This window comes from Furipterus horrens, unplaced genomic scaffold, assembly GCF_987537825.1.
Source record: "Furipterus horrens unplaced genomic scaffold, mFurHor1.1.pri manual_scaffold_1, whole genome shotgun sequence".
NCBI lineage: Eukaryota > Metazoa > Chordata > Mammalia > Chiroptera > Furipteridae > Furipterus > Furipterus horrens.
Window position 1 is genome coordinate 195,891,479 of NW_028327171.1, and position 14,736 is coordinate 195,906,214.

The 14,736-nt window shown below is 40.0% G+C and overlaps 1 protein-coding gene across 3 annotated transcripts in view; it reads left to right on the forward strand.

Annotated features, from left to right (window-relative positions):
* The first annotated feature begins 3,623 nt into the window (after positions 1-3,623).
* CREB1 (cAMP responsive element binding protein 1) overlaps positions 3,624-14,736 on the forward strand; it is a 52,133-nt gene continuing 41,020 nt past the window's right edge. Inside the window, exon 1 of one of the 3 annotated variants that reach the window (XM_090282931.1) lies at positions 3,624-3,850. The gene's annotated coding sequence lies outside the window, so the exon portion shown is untranslated. The remainder of the gene's footprint in view (positions 3,851-14,736) is intronic. The other 2 variants (XM_090282935.1, XM_090282934.1) reach the window with 2 other exon arrangements.

Consider the following 14,736-nt stretch of genomic DNA (forward strand, 5'->3'; position numbering starts at 1 on the left):
AGCCATGGTTAGAGAAAAGCTCTTAAATGTTACTTTCTCCTTGAAGTCTTTTATGATCATCTCATGAGACCATTCCGAGTCACTTACACTATAATGTAGGTGCCATCATCATCTTTATCTTACACATGGAGAGAGAAATGGAGGCACAAGAATGAACAACTTGCCGAAAGTCATATTGCCAGTAAGTGGCTGAGCCAGGATTTGAATCCAAAAATATTAAGGAACTTATTCTGGGACCACATAGATATTTATTTATTCAATAAATACTTAACAAGTACCACTACATTCTAGACATTGTGCTGGTGCTAAGGATAAAAGTGAAGGGGAATGCCAGTGGTGACTGAGACAGACATTGGCTCCACCTGCACAGGCCTTACGTGGACATTAAATTACAAGTATGATAAATAAGAAGAGAATACGTTAACTTACAGTTAGATATGAGGGGTGGGTGACAGAAAAGAATTCCAGGGGAAGGGAATGGTGTGTGTCAATAACTTGAGATGAGAGCCTATAGTGGGGGGGGGGGAGAAAAAAAAAAAGGAGACAAGAGCCTGGAAAAAATAAAAAGACCAATGTGGTTGGAGTGCCGAGGGCTAGCGAAGCTGGGGAAAATGACACGCCTGTGGAGGGTCTGGTCTCTGTGATAAGGAGCTTAAACTGTACTAAGCAAAGGGAAGCCACTGAAGGCATTCAAGCAGGGTAGCAACTTGCTCGGATTTTTATTTTAAAAATTACTGGGGTTGCAGTTTGGCAAATGAATCGGAATGAGCCAAGAACAGTTTTGTAGGACCTGGATGGTCGTTATTTGCAGTATTTCAAGCAAGAGATGAAGGTGGCTTAGAGTGAAGTGGGATGTGGAAAAGTGGCCGTAGGGATGGAAAGTGGCCACAATCCAATTTTTTAAGGCACACATCAGAGAAGGAAAACTCTGACTCCAAAAAACCTCCGCTGCCTTGCGGCATACCTCTTCAGGGGAAAGGCTAAGGGAGTAAACCCCGACAGAAAATCCGGAGCCGGAGTCCCTAAGGCGGTTTGACGTTGTAGTCAACACCGGCAACTCCTGCGGCGCACCTGAAGCCAAGCTGTATTGACTCCGTCCTTCCCTTGGACCCTTCAGCTGCGAAGAGAGGGGGGGGGTCTGCTGCATGGGCAACAGCGGGCCCTCCATGTTACCCTGCCCAGGCTCTGTGGCTTCAGCTTCACTGGAGGGGACGCTCCAGCGTCATCGCGGGATGTCGATTCGACACGGGAGGAGACAGGTGCGGTGTCACTCCCGAGTCGGACTGCGCGGCCGTTCTCGGCGGTGCAGATGGACTCTCGAGAAGCTACACCGTCGTCTCTCGAGACGGACGGCTGCCGACGAAGGCACACAGGTCTAGGTGATTCTGATGTGTGTCGGAGGCACGCTAGGTTTCTGGCTTAAACTGAGTAAATGAACAGGATGCCCTTTACTGACCCCAGGGCAATGGGAGGAAGGTTTTGGAGGGAATACAATATACAGTTTGAGTTTGACATGCCAATATACAGTTTGAGTTTGACATGCCAATATACAGTTTGAGTTTGACATGCCCGCCATCCAAATGATACTGTAGCAATGGCAGTTAGAAATATGAATCTAGAGTTCAAGAACAAGATCTAGATTTGAGTATGGGATGGAAGGTCTTCAGCAAAGGATACATGAAGTTACTGGAAGAGGATGAGACCACCTAGGAGAGTGTATATGGTGGGATTCAAGAAGAGGGCTCACCTCAGTGGGATTCCAATATTTAAGAGCTGCGTAAAGGAGGAGAAGCTGGTTGCTGAAGAGCAACCAGAGCCCTGGCCAGTGTGGCTCAGTTGGTTGGAGCATCCTTCCCTGGACCGAAAAGTTGTGGATTTCATTCCTGGTAGGGGCATATACCAGGGTTTCTGGTTCAATACTTGCAGGGAAGAAGGCAACCAATCAATGTCTGTCTGTCTGTCTGTCTGTCTGTCTCTCCCCCCCACCCCCCCTTCTCTAAAAAGCAATGAAAATAAATGTCCTTGGGAGAAAATTTAGAACTTTGATATAAGAGCAGAGGGAAGAGCATATTTGGATGAGGGTGTGGCTAATAGTGTCAAATGCTAGAATAAAGTCTTATGATGACTGAAGTTTGCCTGTGACAAATGAGAGCTGCTTCAGGTGAATGGTAGCAACAGAAGCTAGACTGGAGAGGGTTAAGAAGTGCGACGTGAGAGAATGTCCATTGTGTAAGAGACAACTGGAATCACAGTTGGAGAGGGCTTTAAGGAGAGAAATCTTTTTAAAGAAATGAGAGACGTGTGTTAAAACACTAGACGGGAAAACCTGTAGAGTCAGAAAGGTTGAAAGTAACAGAAAGAAAGGTGGATATCCTTCAGCCCAAAGTTCCTGAGAAAGCAGGCTATTGATCAAAAGACCAGGAAGGGCAACTGTTTCTTTGTAACAGGAAGCCAAATAAGAGGCGGAGCTCAGATTTCTACGGTCCCGGTGCGCTTCCAAAAGGGCAGGTTTGCTTTAACGGACAGGAAGACAATTATGAAAGAGGACCGCAGAGTTCCATAAAGAGAATGAAAAGTCAATAACCTTGGGCGACCTATGAGAAATTCCAGTAGCCCCGAGGCGACGGAAGTAACACTGGCTGGTTTGGAGTGGGAGTGGGTGGTGAAGAACAGGGTGCAGTGGGTGCTAACCGCTGCTGTAGAAAACCGGCTGTGAAAAGACAGCGACGCAGGATGGTGCCAGAAAAAAGGCAGGCAGGCAGGCGGGCAGGCGGGCAAGCGGGCAGGCGGGCAGGCGGGCAGGCGGGCAGGCGGGCATGCGGGCAGGTAGGGGAAGGGGGGAAGACATTTCGAAAAAGTGTCTAAGACACTGGGTCGGGGCAGGTCATTGCTTGGAAGCTCTGGGTGACCGTGGCTGCCCACGCAGCCGGTTGAACCCCGCGAGGTGCCACACTCTCCACCCCCACCCCCGAAATAGAACAGTTCTGCCGGCCGTCGCCAGGTTTCTCAGCTGATTCTCGGAGCCCGGCTACCCAGCAGAAAACCCTCCCTACAGGAGCTCCGAGTCGCGCTGGGGCTGCATAGAGACCTCGCGTTCCATCCCGGCCTTGCCCTAGGCCTTGCGGGCGTTTGCAGAGAGATCTGCAGCTGCTCTTCCTCCCCAGCTTGCCTGACTTCCACTCTCAGCCGCGTCCCAGATTCGGCGGCGCGTCCCCCACGTCCCCGCAGCGTTCGAAACTTCCCGGGCCGATGGTCCTTAGGGGCCCTGGCCCGGCAGGTCGCAGACGCTCTAGAGGCGGCCGCTTATGGCCGCAGAGCCAAAACCGCACGGGGGTTTCCATTCAGTAGTCCACACCCCTCGGGAATTCCCCACCCGGTCACTCGCAAGCCCCACTTCCTCCTTCAAATTTCCGTCGCCGGGTTTTATTCATCAAAACACCTCGGTGGGGCTGATATCACTCCACCCCCGGTGGGTTCCAGCCCACCTTTGCCTTCCCACTCCCCGCGGAACCTCTTCGCCTCGGCCGAAGAAACCCGAAGAACTTCGGCAAGTTCCGCCTCCAGCGGGAAGGCGGGGCCGCTCAAGCTCCTCCGGGCCGAACTCGGCTCTTTCCGTGCGCAGCCGCTGCGCACTCGGCACTGGGCGGCGCTGGCTGGCTCCCTGGCTGCGGCTCCTCAGTCCGCGGCGGCTGCTGCTGCCTGTGGCCCGGGCGGCTGGGAGAAGCGGAGTGTTGGTGAGTGACGCGGCGGAGGTGTAGTTTGACGCGGTGTGTTACGTGGGGGAGAGAATAAAACTCCAGCGAGATCCGGGCCGCGAACGAAAGCAGTGACGGAGGAGCTTGTACCACCGGTAAGAGGAGCAGGAGGAGGAGGCAGGAGCCGGAGAGAGCCGGGGGGACGGAGGGGGGACGGGGAGGCGCCGGACACCCGCGCTCGGGGCCTTCCCATCGCAGGAGGGGCCGCGGTAAAGATGGAGCCTCCGCCCGAGCCCCACAACATCGCCGCCGCTCGCAGCGAACAAAGAATAATGGCGGCGGACTGGAGCCAGCGGCGGCCGGGGCGGCAGCCACTCTGCCTGCAGCCAGCGGCGGCGCTCATGGCGGGGGGCGGCGGGCAGCGGGCGGGGTGGGAGCCGGGACCGCGGTGGTGTGCGGGCGGGCGGGCGGGCGGCCGGCCGCGGCAAGCTGGCGCCCGCGTTCCCGCCGCCGCAGCCCGATCGGGCTGGGCGCGGAGCCGGGAACCGGGAGCCGCCCCGGGGGAGGCCGCCTGCCCGGCCCGATCTGGCCTGGCGCTGCTGCCCCCCTTACCGCCCGCGCGGCCCCAGCTGCCCGCCTCGCCCCCGGCCCGGCCGTCCTCCTGGGCAGCGCCGCCGGGTGCCCGCGGGCGGTGGAGGAGGAAGGAGGCGACTGTTGAGGGCAGAGGAGGTGAAGGTGCCTGCCTCCCCGGGAGCCTCCGTGTCTGCCGTGCCCGCTTCGCGAGGAGAAGCGCGGCAACGTCTGACCTAGTCTTCCCCGCTCTCTTTGTGCAATAAAGTTCGAAACCAAAGGTTTCTTCTCGTCCTGTATTTTATTCATTCCCGTTCCCTTGCTCCCACTCCACTGGGGAAACACCGTTTTTTCTCCGTAGTCGAAACGATCAGGACTTGTGCATTTTTAGGTAGTTTTGACTCCCTCGCCCTTTATTTTTTTTTAAGTCAGTAGTCATGGAAATGCATTCTTTTTGGGGGAGGAAAGGGGTGTTAAGAAAAACATATTTGTAATAACTTGAAAACTGTTGGGATCTTGTAAAAGGGAAGCTGGTGTTTGAAAAACAGTTTCGCTTTTAACCCTTTTCAATAAGGTAATCGCTTGAGATCCTTCGTTATGAAACACTTCGTTTATACTCGATGTACTCTTGCTTTACATCACTTTTTATATATTTTTTGCCAACCGTGCCAACGGCGTTTGGGTCCTCTGGATCTCCACCCCACCTCCTACCGTGTTTCCCACCTATTTCTGCCTAAACTTAAATATATTGATTAATACTAATTTTAAAAGTAGGCATTTAAAAATATCCATTATTTGTCTTGAACGCGGTGGTAACCCCAGGGTGAGACTGATAATAATTTAAGCCACAGGGCTTACTTTTCTTGCTTATTAGGAAAAGGCACAGCACAAAAGTCATTGTCACAGTAAAGATTAAAATAAAAATTTGAAAGGACCTGCAATATGACCTATTTAAGTCTGCCATACCTTCTTAAGTACATAGAATTTCATTGTGGCCTTAATGTACATAAGTTCTGCCTTATAAAGGTTTAATAAAAAAGATAAAGTTGGTTGCCAGCTATTGAAATCGTTTACACGCTCCTTATTTCCTGATTTAAAAGTAAAGCCAAAACGGTTATTTTTAGGTGGTCCCGAAGGTGAAGGGATTATTTGTTTTAAAAATATTTGGTCTGTCAGAGTATATCTGATAGAATTGTGGTTAATACAAGGGTTTTCTGGTTAGGAACAAATACTGATTGGCAAGAGAAGCACGGTCTTTTTTTTTTTTTTTTTTTTCTGTAGCCTAGTCACTTTTCCAAGACCTACTTTGTTGTATTGCAGGTCTTTAAAAAATTACATTAGCAGTTTGTCACTGATGAAAAACTTAATTAAGAAGATGCAATAAAGAGACTTTTTCCCATAAGGCTTGGGAAGACGATTTTGTTGCCAAACAGTGAGAAAAAATATAGTACTGATGATGCTATAAATTACTGTTTTTCCTTCTGAAAAATTTTCTGCAAGCCAACATGAGTTCAGTCAGTTTTTTCCCCCAGCAGAGAATATAAGACAATCACTTCCTTTGTGAAATTAAAAAAAAAATAAAAAAGTTTCCTGTTGGGTTCTTTTTTCAGTCTTGTCCAAAAGATCATTTAAACTTCATTTTATTTATAAATTCATAATCTTAACAATTCCAGGTGAAACTTGCCAGACTTCTATGTTCATTAATATTTGAACGTTCACTTGGAGCATGGTACTAAATTATACCTCTACCCCCTCTCAGGGATTGGTAAAAATCACAGTTAAATCTGCTTGAACTTTTTTTAATGGACACATGTATTCAGAAAGTTAATGAATCTTTGACACAAATTGACTGGAAAATGTTAAAAGACACTTAGGAGATTTAAAACTAGTACTCCTGTTGAAAGTTTTGTTTTGTTTTTTTTCTTCACCTAAGAGCTTAAGGAAACTCAGAAACCTGATCCATAAAAGGCACCTTCCTTTTTCTGCTTTCTAAAATTCGTTTTCTTGATTAGATCTGATAAATAGAAGTTTCTGTTCACAGAAGTAATTTGTTTTGTTTCATTCCCAGACGTTGGATTTTGTTTTTTGAAGTATAATATGGTTATAGTAAATCCCAAGTACAGGGTGGGGCAAAAGGTTTACAGTTCTCAGTAGGTGAAACAGTTTATTCTTGTGTTGAAACAGTTTATTCTAGAGTTGTTATTTGTTAATTAGTGTATTGTTTTCCATATGACTAACTGTAAACCTACTTCTGCCCCAGCTGTATGTATTTCCCACTTCACCTCAATTTAAAAATCTTCCTCCTCCACGGTAGGAAATTTTTTTTTGTAACTTAATCTTTACACTGTATCATTGAAATTTGCAATTTTATTTAATCCATAAATACCTAACTAGATACAGTTATGTACACTTGTTTATAGTAGCCTGTGACACAGTTTTACAAGCATGTCTTTCTTGATGTGCAGTGTCACTTCCAGTGATGGCTTTTTTATTGAATAGAGCTCAAACTGAATGTAAGGATATAGTATATAGGAAATGAAAAAAAGGCAAGGTGGTGTTTTTTTTTTCTTGTGTGTGAACCTATTTCTACTACAGTATCACTTGAGACAACCATTTGTGGTAATTCAAATATTTAGTTAGCATTTACTGTGACAGAATGTACTTACTGGGACGAGCATTAGGTTGGGAATCCCTGCTGACACCACTGTCTTGTGCCTGCCCTCACTGAAATCTGTGAGTTATCAGAAGTTTCTTAAAATCTTTCTCAGCCTCGGTTTCCTTAATTCATTAAATTAGAACAATACCACCTACTTAATAGGGTCATGAGATAAAGTACCTCCTTAGGGACTCAATGATAGATACTCATTTTTAAGCTTTATTTTAACTCCCTTCTTTGAGAAATTGGGCAAGTTTCCTCTCCATAGTTCAGTTTTCTTGGTCATAAATGTACAATATCTACCTCATAGAAATGTGGAGTTAAGTAAGTTAACACATGTAAACTGTTTAAGTTAATATTAAATGCCAGGCATTTCACAAGTACTCAACAAATGTTTCCTATTTTAAAATTATTCATCATTAATATTACTTTGTTTAATACACTAGAGCAGAAGTTGCAGCGAATCCAAAGATGAATTACACTCTTATTTCTATCGAAGGAACTTGAGGACACCATGACTAATAAGGCAGAATATATGTCATAATAAAACAGGAAGAAAAAAAAAAGTCGGAGAGATTGTACTTGGTGCAATAATGGAAAAGAGAAATATTACAGTTTTGTATTTCCAATTTTATTTTTAATAAGTAATTCAGATAATTCATAATTCAAACCATAAAATATATAGAAAAAGTCATGTGCACATGAGTGTGTCACGCCCACCCCAGTCATCCAGGTGTTACCAATTTCTTATTTATCTTTTTGGAGGTATTGTATCCGTACACAAGAAAGTATGTATGTACTCTGCCCCGCTTCTTATACAAATAGTAGTATATTATATCCACTGTCATAGATCTGGCTTTTTTTCACTTGGTATTGCTTAGCAGTTAATTTGTATCAATACATAAAGAGCTTTGTTCTTTTTTTTTTAATTATGAGGCATATCATGGTATGAATGTACCTGTATTTATTGACGAGTTAGTGAGCTGATTTATTTTTAGGCCTTATATGATCCTTTAAAGGAATCTGGCATTATGCCTTTATTTCTTTAAATGAAAGTTATTTCACGTGAATGAGAAATAGCAGCTCGTAACAGGAAATTGTTATTTGAACTGCCTCATTACCTTTTTAGCTTCAGTGCATGTAAACGCAAGTAAGCTGTGTAAGAGTTAACAATGAAAATGAATTTCGTCTGAATTTAACTCTTGTTGAGGTTCTTATAGCCCTAAACAGACTCCCACCTCCGTCTATTAGTTTCAGCTAAAAAAGTATCAGTAGTTTTTTCTCTAAATGAGAAAGAACATCTCATGTAGTTCAGTCCTTGTTTTTTAAAGCATACTATTTTCCTGGGATATTATAATCTAGTAATGCTGATTAATTAGTGTACTAGCTTTCTTCCTATGTTTATTTTTTACATAGTTATTAACTTACTCTTCAATGATTTTCTTATTTTTTTAGTGTAATTGTCAGTGTATTTTATATTTGATACCTAAATAGTGAGTTTCACCTATATGATTCTTTACTGAGACTTAACTGCTTAGATGACCCTCCCTCACCCCCTTCCAGCCGGAAGTCTTTGGTCAACCAGTTGGACAAAGTAATACTTATTTCAACTAGAGCACAAAATAAGTTTCAGTGTATCTTTTTTTGGCTCTTCTAAGCAGCATTTAACCATAGTACATTTTTAATATGTTATTATATGTTTATCTTTAAAATACAACTGCTGTAAATTTTTAAAGTTGATTAAACTTAGAAAGAAAATGATAACTAATAACCCAGCAGCAGTGATATAGATAAGCTCCCTGTGTTTCAGAAAACAAATTAATTGAAGTTGTCTTGGTGTATCTCATTCTTTATATGCTCAAGTTCACAGTTACATATGCTAAAGTTTTTAATGTAAAAATATTGCCTTACTAATATGTGCTGTTTTCTTAATCTGCTCAATGACTGAAATGTTTACAAAGCACTTTTTACAGATTTGGGGGGATGAAGATAGATAATTAAAGTTTGTAAAGGCAGAACATTTTTCTTCTGGAACATACCTGTGCACTACCAGGGAATTAAATGATTTCTTGTGGTATCATGGAACCAGTGGATTGCCTTTTGTGGGGGGAGGTAAAGATAATGATACCTAAGCTAGTACACTAATTAATCAGCATTACTAGATTATAATATCCCAGGAAAATAGTCTGCTTTAAAAAACAAGGACTGAACTACATTAAAGTAACAAACTGATAATGTGAAAATGGCTGTTTGTTTTCTTCTGCTATTTAATATATATGCGAACTCTATCATTATGTAGTCAGCCTTGGTCAAATTTCTAAAGTCCTAAGAAGAAAGGATGGTTTTAACCTTATTCTGTACTATCATATCTGTAATTATAGGTTTTTGAGACAGTTGAAACTTAGATAAGAGTAACCATTTGTTTTTCTTATTCAGAATGCTACTCTTCCCTTAATATATACACACTTGTCGTTTTGTTTCTCGTTTCTTCTCTTTTCTTAGCTCTGCCAGACATGGCCTTGTAAAGATGTCTTGTTATATTTTACCCAGAGTTTTGTTCACCTGTCTACTAGGTTACCATAAAGAAGGGGGAAAAAGATTAATCATTTATATTCTGATGTCTATCCCAACAGAGAAGTAAAAGACAGTATTTTATATCTCCAGTGTTGAGACCTTACCTTATATATTTAATCTAGCCTTGAGACTAGTTACATGAACCTCAAGTTTAAAAGAAGAAACAAACAGTAGTACTTCTTGAAAAACTTTGATATGTCTAGTTGCTTTTTCTCAGGGTTGAGATAAGGTAATAAAGGGATTTATCATCTATGAGATGGACTGTATTCAAAGACGAAAAGCACGTTTGAGTTTTCTTACGTGCTGCTGGATTAATCTAGTATCTCTGAAGAATCTAACAAGGGGCAGAGGTTTGAAATGTAAGAGATTGATGTTGAGGGTCCTCCCCCTAAAAAAGGAGAGAAGTAAAGACTGACATTTCGTTAGAGAGAATTAAGCAGAAGTTAAAGTAGCCAAGTAATGACCTGGGTAGGAAATGGAGGAGGGTGAGTCTCAAAGTTGACTTATGCCAACAGTAATTATGTCTTCACCAAACATTAGTGAATCTTCTCTAAAATTAATATTTTTTTAATTTTAAGTGTATTCCCAATGATCTAGTTATTTGCGTGTGAGTTTCTGGTTATATTTATATGACAGTATAGATGTAGCTAAAAATGTAGTTTAGCTGAAGCTGAGTAACCATTATTTTTGAGAGTTGCTATCCCTATTTGTATAAGTGATAGGCAGAAGGAGTCTAAGAAGTACCTTGTTTTTTAATTATTGAAGCAAAAATTGTTGCTTGTTTTGACTTTGTACTCTGAAAAGGGTATTATTATTTTTATGGTATCAGCAGCTTTATTGTTTGCTATGACCAGTAATAGTAATACCTTGGTTTTACTTACTGCCATTTATCAATCTAGATATTTTTATAGTTGGTGAAATAATAAAATTTATTCAGTTAAGTATTTTTATAGATATTAAACCAAGGATTGTTCTAGTTGCTATAAATAATAAACCCTGATTATGTGGCTCCCATCCTCAAGGAACTTATGGTATAGTACAGATGATGAAAATAGTGTGAGAGAGTGACTTATACATGGCAGAATATCAGCTTTCACCATTGTGTTGAAGGGCGATAGGAGCTTAAAAGAGGCAATTTAGTGAGGGGAAGTTGTGAGAAAGAATTTAAATTGAATACTGAAGAACTTGAATAGGTAGAGTAAAAGGGTGTGCATTCTATTTAGGCGGTAGCATGGACAATAAAAATGAAGATGTGGAAGTAGAATGAACCTAATATGCTCACAAGTTGGTGAAGAAAGTATTACATTAACTATAAATCCACATTATGAGGAACCCTGAGTGTGAGGCAGGAAGTTTTAAATTTCATGTAAGAGGAAGAACAATATAAACAGGAATGACATAAATTGGGCTAAAACATAGATTTCCTGATTCACAATCCTCACCCCTTCATGGTAGATTATATTGCAATTTATAAATTGGACATCATAGATTCTTTTTTTAGCAGCTTTATTGAAATAGTCACATACCATACAATCTACCAATTTCAGATGTACAATTCATTGGTTTTTAGCATGTTCACAAAGTTTTGCATCTATCAGTTTTAGGACATTTTCATACCCCCCCCCCCCCCCCCCCCAAAGAAACCCAGCATCTGGTAGCCATCATCCCTCAACCTCTCCATACCCCTGGTACCAGGCAACTACGAAATCTATTTTCTCTATAGATTTACGTATTCTGGTCATTACATGTAAATGGACTTACACAATAAGTTTTTCATTGTGATAAGCTTTTTTTTATTTAGCATAATACTTTCAAAGTTCACCCAAACTGTAGTATGTATCAGTACTTCATTCCTTTATATTCCTAAATAATATTACATTTTATTGGATACACAACATTTTATCAATAAATTCACCTAGCATCTTCTCATATACTTACTGGCCACTCATATATCTTTAAGAAATGTCTGTTTGGATCCTTTGCCCATATTTAAATCTGAGTTAGTTGTCTTTTTAATGAGTTGTAGTTCTTATTATCCTAGATACAAGAAATATAATTTAAAATTTTTTCTTTCATTCTGGGGATTGTCTTTTTACATTTTACCCAGCCAAGAAAATAAAGGTTTAGTAATTAAGGAAATTGTGCCATACCCGGAGTCACCGGTGAGCTCATGCTCAAAGACCTGGCTTCCTGATGGCGAGTTGTGTAGGGGACTAAGAGAGTTAGGGTGGTGGTTAGGGTCATGGTCTCTGTTGATTGCTCGGTCATTTCACTTTCTTAATGGTGCCCTTTGAGGCACAAAAGTTTTTAATGTTGATGACTTCCAGTTCATATATTTTTCCCTTTGTTGCTTGTGCTTTTGGTGTCCCTATCTTGGACATAAATTCTTATTTAATTATTACAAATATTTTCTAAATATCCCTGAAAGCCCAGGCAAACAGGACATCATTATTTAGTGAAAAATAACTAAAACCACTAATGCATGTTTTGACATAACCCCATGCCTCCTCTTGACTTCCCTTTATTCTGTGTCCACACCCCTTAGTTGGAGTAACTGATGAAAAGAAGCAAAGATAAAAGTCAAGGAATACCAACTTTAGGTGAAACATTAGTAAGTGCTGTATTTTGAGAATTATTTGTTACGAGAGAATTTATTGTGATGCTTGTGTGGGTATAGTGTATGACTCATAAACTCTACTATATTTGGGGAATTCACACTTTACAAACTTTACAAACTTTTACCATGAAGAGCGTATTAACTCCTTCGGGGGTTTCTTTCGTTTGTTTGTTTTTTTGTTATTTTTTTTACAGATAACTAAATTGAGCCCTGGAGAATTTTAATAATTTACTTGGTGATAGAGCCTTTTTCCTGGGCAAGAAATAACAGTAAAAGCATAGCCTTCATGACTTTTTTGTAGCATTGTCCCTTTGTGAAGAAAATTTTCAAAGCTCTAGCTTTATTTGTGATTACTAGAAATTGTATTTTTAAACAACAGTAGATTCAGTTTATAAAGTTCACTTGGAGAGAGTCATTCTAGCCATGATCTTGAAAAAAAGATGTTGATTTTATTATTTATTACTTAGGTCTGCATCATTAGGAAGATTACCATAAATGGCCGCTTAGCCTCTCCTTTATTTCAGAACGGGTTGTATTCTTATCATTTCAAAATAGTTTATGATTTTAAATCATTGTTATTAAATACATGTTTGGAGGAATTTACAGGTGAACTGGTTATACTTGCCCAACTTTTCACATATAATACATACAGGATGGAGTAAAAGTAGGTTTACAGTTATTTGTATGGAAAATAATACAATAATTAATAAATAATAATACAGTAATAAACTTTTGCGTACTCACAACTGTAAACCTACTTTTGTTCCACCCTGTATTTTAGCTATTATTAGCTTATAAGTTCATTGAGAGTTTATCTTGTCTGCTTTTTTTTTTTAGTTCTCATAGATTTTAGCACAGAAAATTTTATTTGTTTAATGAATAATACCCTCTTCCAGGATCACAAATTTAAAAGACAGCATTAGAAACAGTGCCCTTTTACAGTGGCACAGATTGAAGGACTTTAGACAATTAAAACATACTGAAATTACAGATTTATTTTTTTAAAGCCAAGGAAATTAGTTTCATTTTCCATTGCTTGAAAAGTTTTCATATTTTGAATATTTATTAACTTTGATGCTTTACTAACTTCCCACCTCTGTGATACGAGAAATAGCATGAGCTTGTATTAATCAAAATGACCTTACCAGGAATCACTACCAGGTTGGTAAAAGAAATGGTACATCTACCTGAAAGGTTGGACTTCATGCTGATATTTTCAGGATTGAAAATAAAAGATTCCTAAATTTGAAGTGAGCCTTTTATCAAAACTGTACATAGTCTTTGCTGTTGTCTGCATGTCATTTATCATCTTATAGGTAAACCATGGCTAATTTTTAAATACAGTCTCAATATGTCCTTGGTGCCATGAATGCTTGGGCTTTTTCTAGTAAGCAACACATAGTTAAAATGATTTAGCATGTTGCTTAATAGTCCATGCAGTCCCACTGCCAGTACAAAGAATTCTTCACTTTTTATAATATCGGAAGCTATATGGTATAGCCCTGAACATTCTTGTAACTATCTTAACATGTCTAGTTCTTTATCCATGAAGTCAGAGCTAAAACAAGAATTCTTGTCTTATGATTCCTACTATAATATGCTGACTTGCTTCAGGGAAACTGAATTTTCACTCTTCCATGTCCAATTTGTAAATCACCAAGAATAGCGTTTCAAATTTAGTTCAAAACAGAACTGTCAAAATAATAAATGTTGATTTTATAAACTTATTTTTCAAAAACACTTGGACATTTATTTCCATTTGAATAGTGATTTTCAAATAGTTTCAGGTTTTGTTTCGTAAATGGAATAGTAGGCCATAAATATTTAACTCCGGGCACTACTTTTGTGGGTCCTTAATTTCATCCTTGAGTTAGTTTATGAAGCAGAACTTAAAATTTGTGGACAGTTTCACTCTTCGGTCAACACAAAAATTGCTTTCTGAAAGTAACTATGTGTATGTAGGAGGTGTAGAATCCTTTATTCCTTGGGAAACAACTCAGCTCTAAAAATCCATTTAGTAGAACTTCACATATAGAAGTTTATGTGGGATCACTTCTTTGAAGGGCTTAAGGTGTAAAAATCTGGAAACATCAAGTGGATGTGTGGAAAGAAAGAATAGGAAGAGATGGGATAAAATATTAATCTAAGATAATGCATGCTCCTGGTGGCTACTTTGCTAAGCAACAGTTTTTGTCTCTTGGTTACCAGGCACATGAAGGCTAATTTCAGAGCCATCACTAGTCTTACCCGAAGGAAAACAAAGCATATACAATTTGCCAATACTTAAAAATAAATAATAATAATAGCTTTGATTTAAGAAGGTACTAAAGTTTCTTATTGAAAGGTACTATAGAATTAATTAGTCACATATTCTACGATGGCTGTCATAAATCATGCAGTACATTTCTATAAATCAAATAACTTCTAATTCATTTCATTGAGGGAGCAGTATTTTTCTTAGAGTGCATGCTATACATTTAAAAATAACTTGGTTTATTAAAAATAACATTCAGATATGCTGGTAATCACAAGCTGCAATAAATCATAAAATATAAATATCAAACTTAAAGCAGTTTCTCTGAGTTTGAGCCAACAAACAGATAAATCAGGTGATTAATTTTATT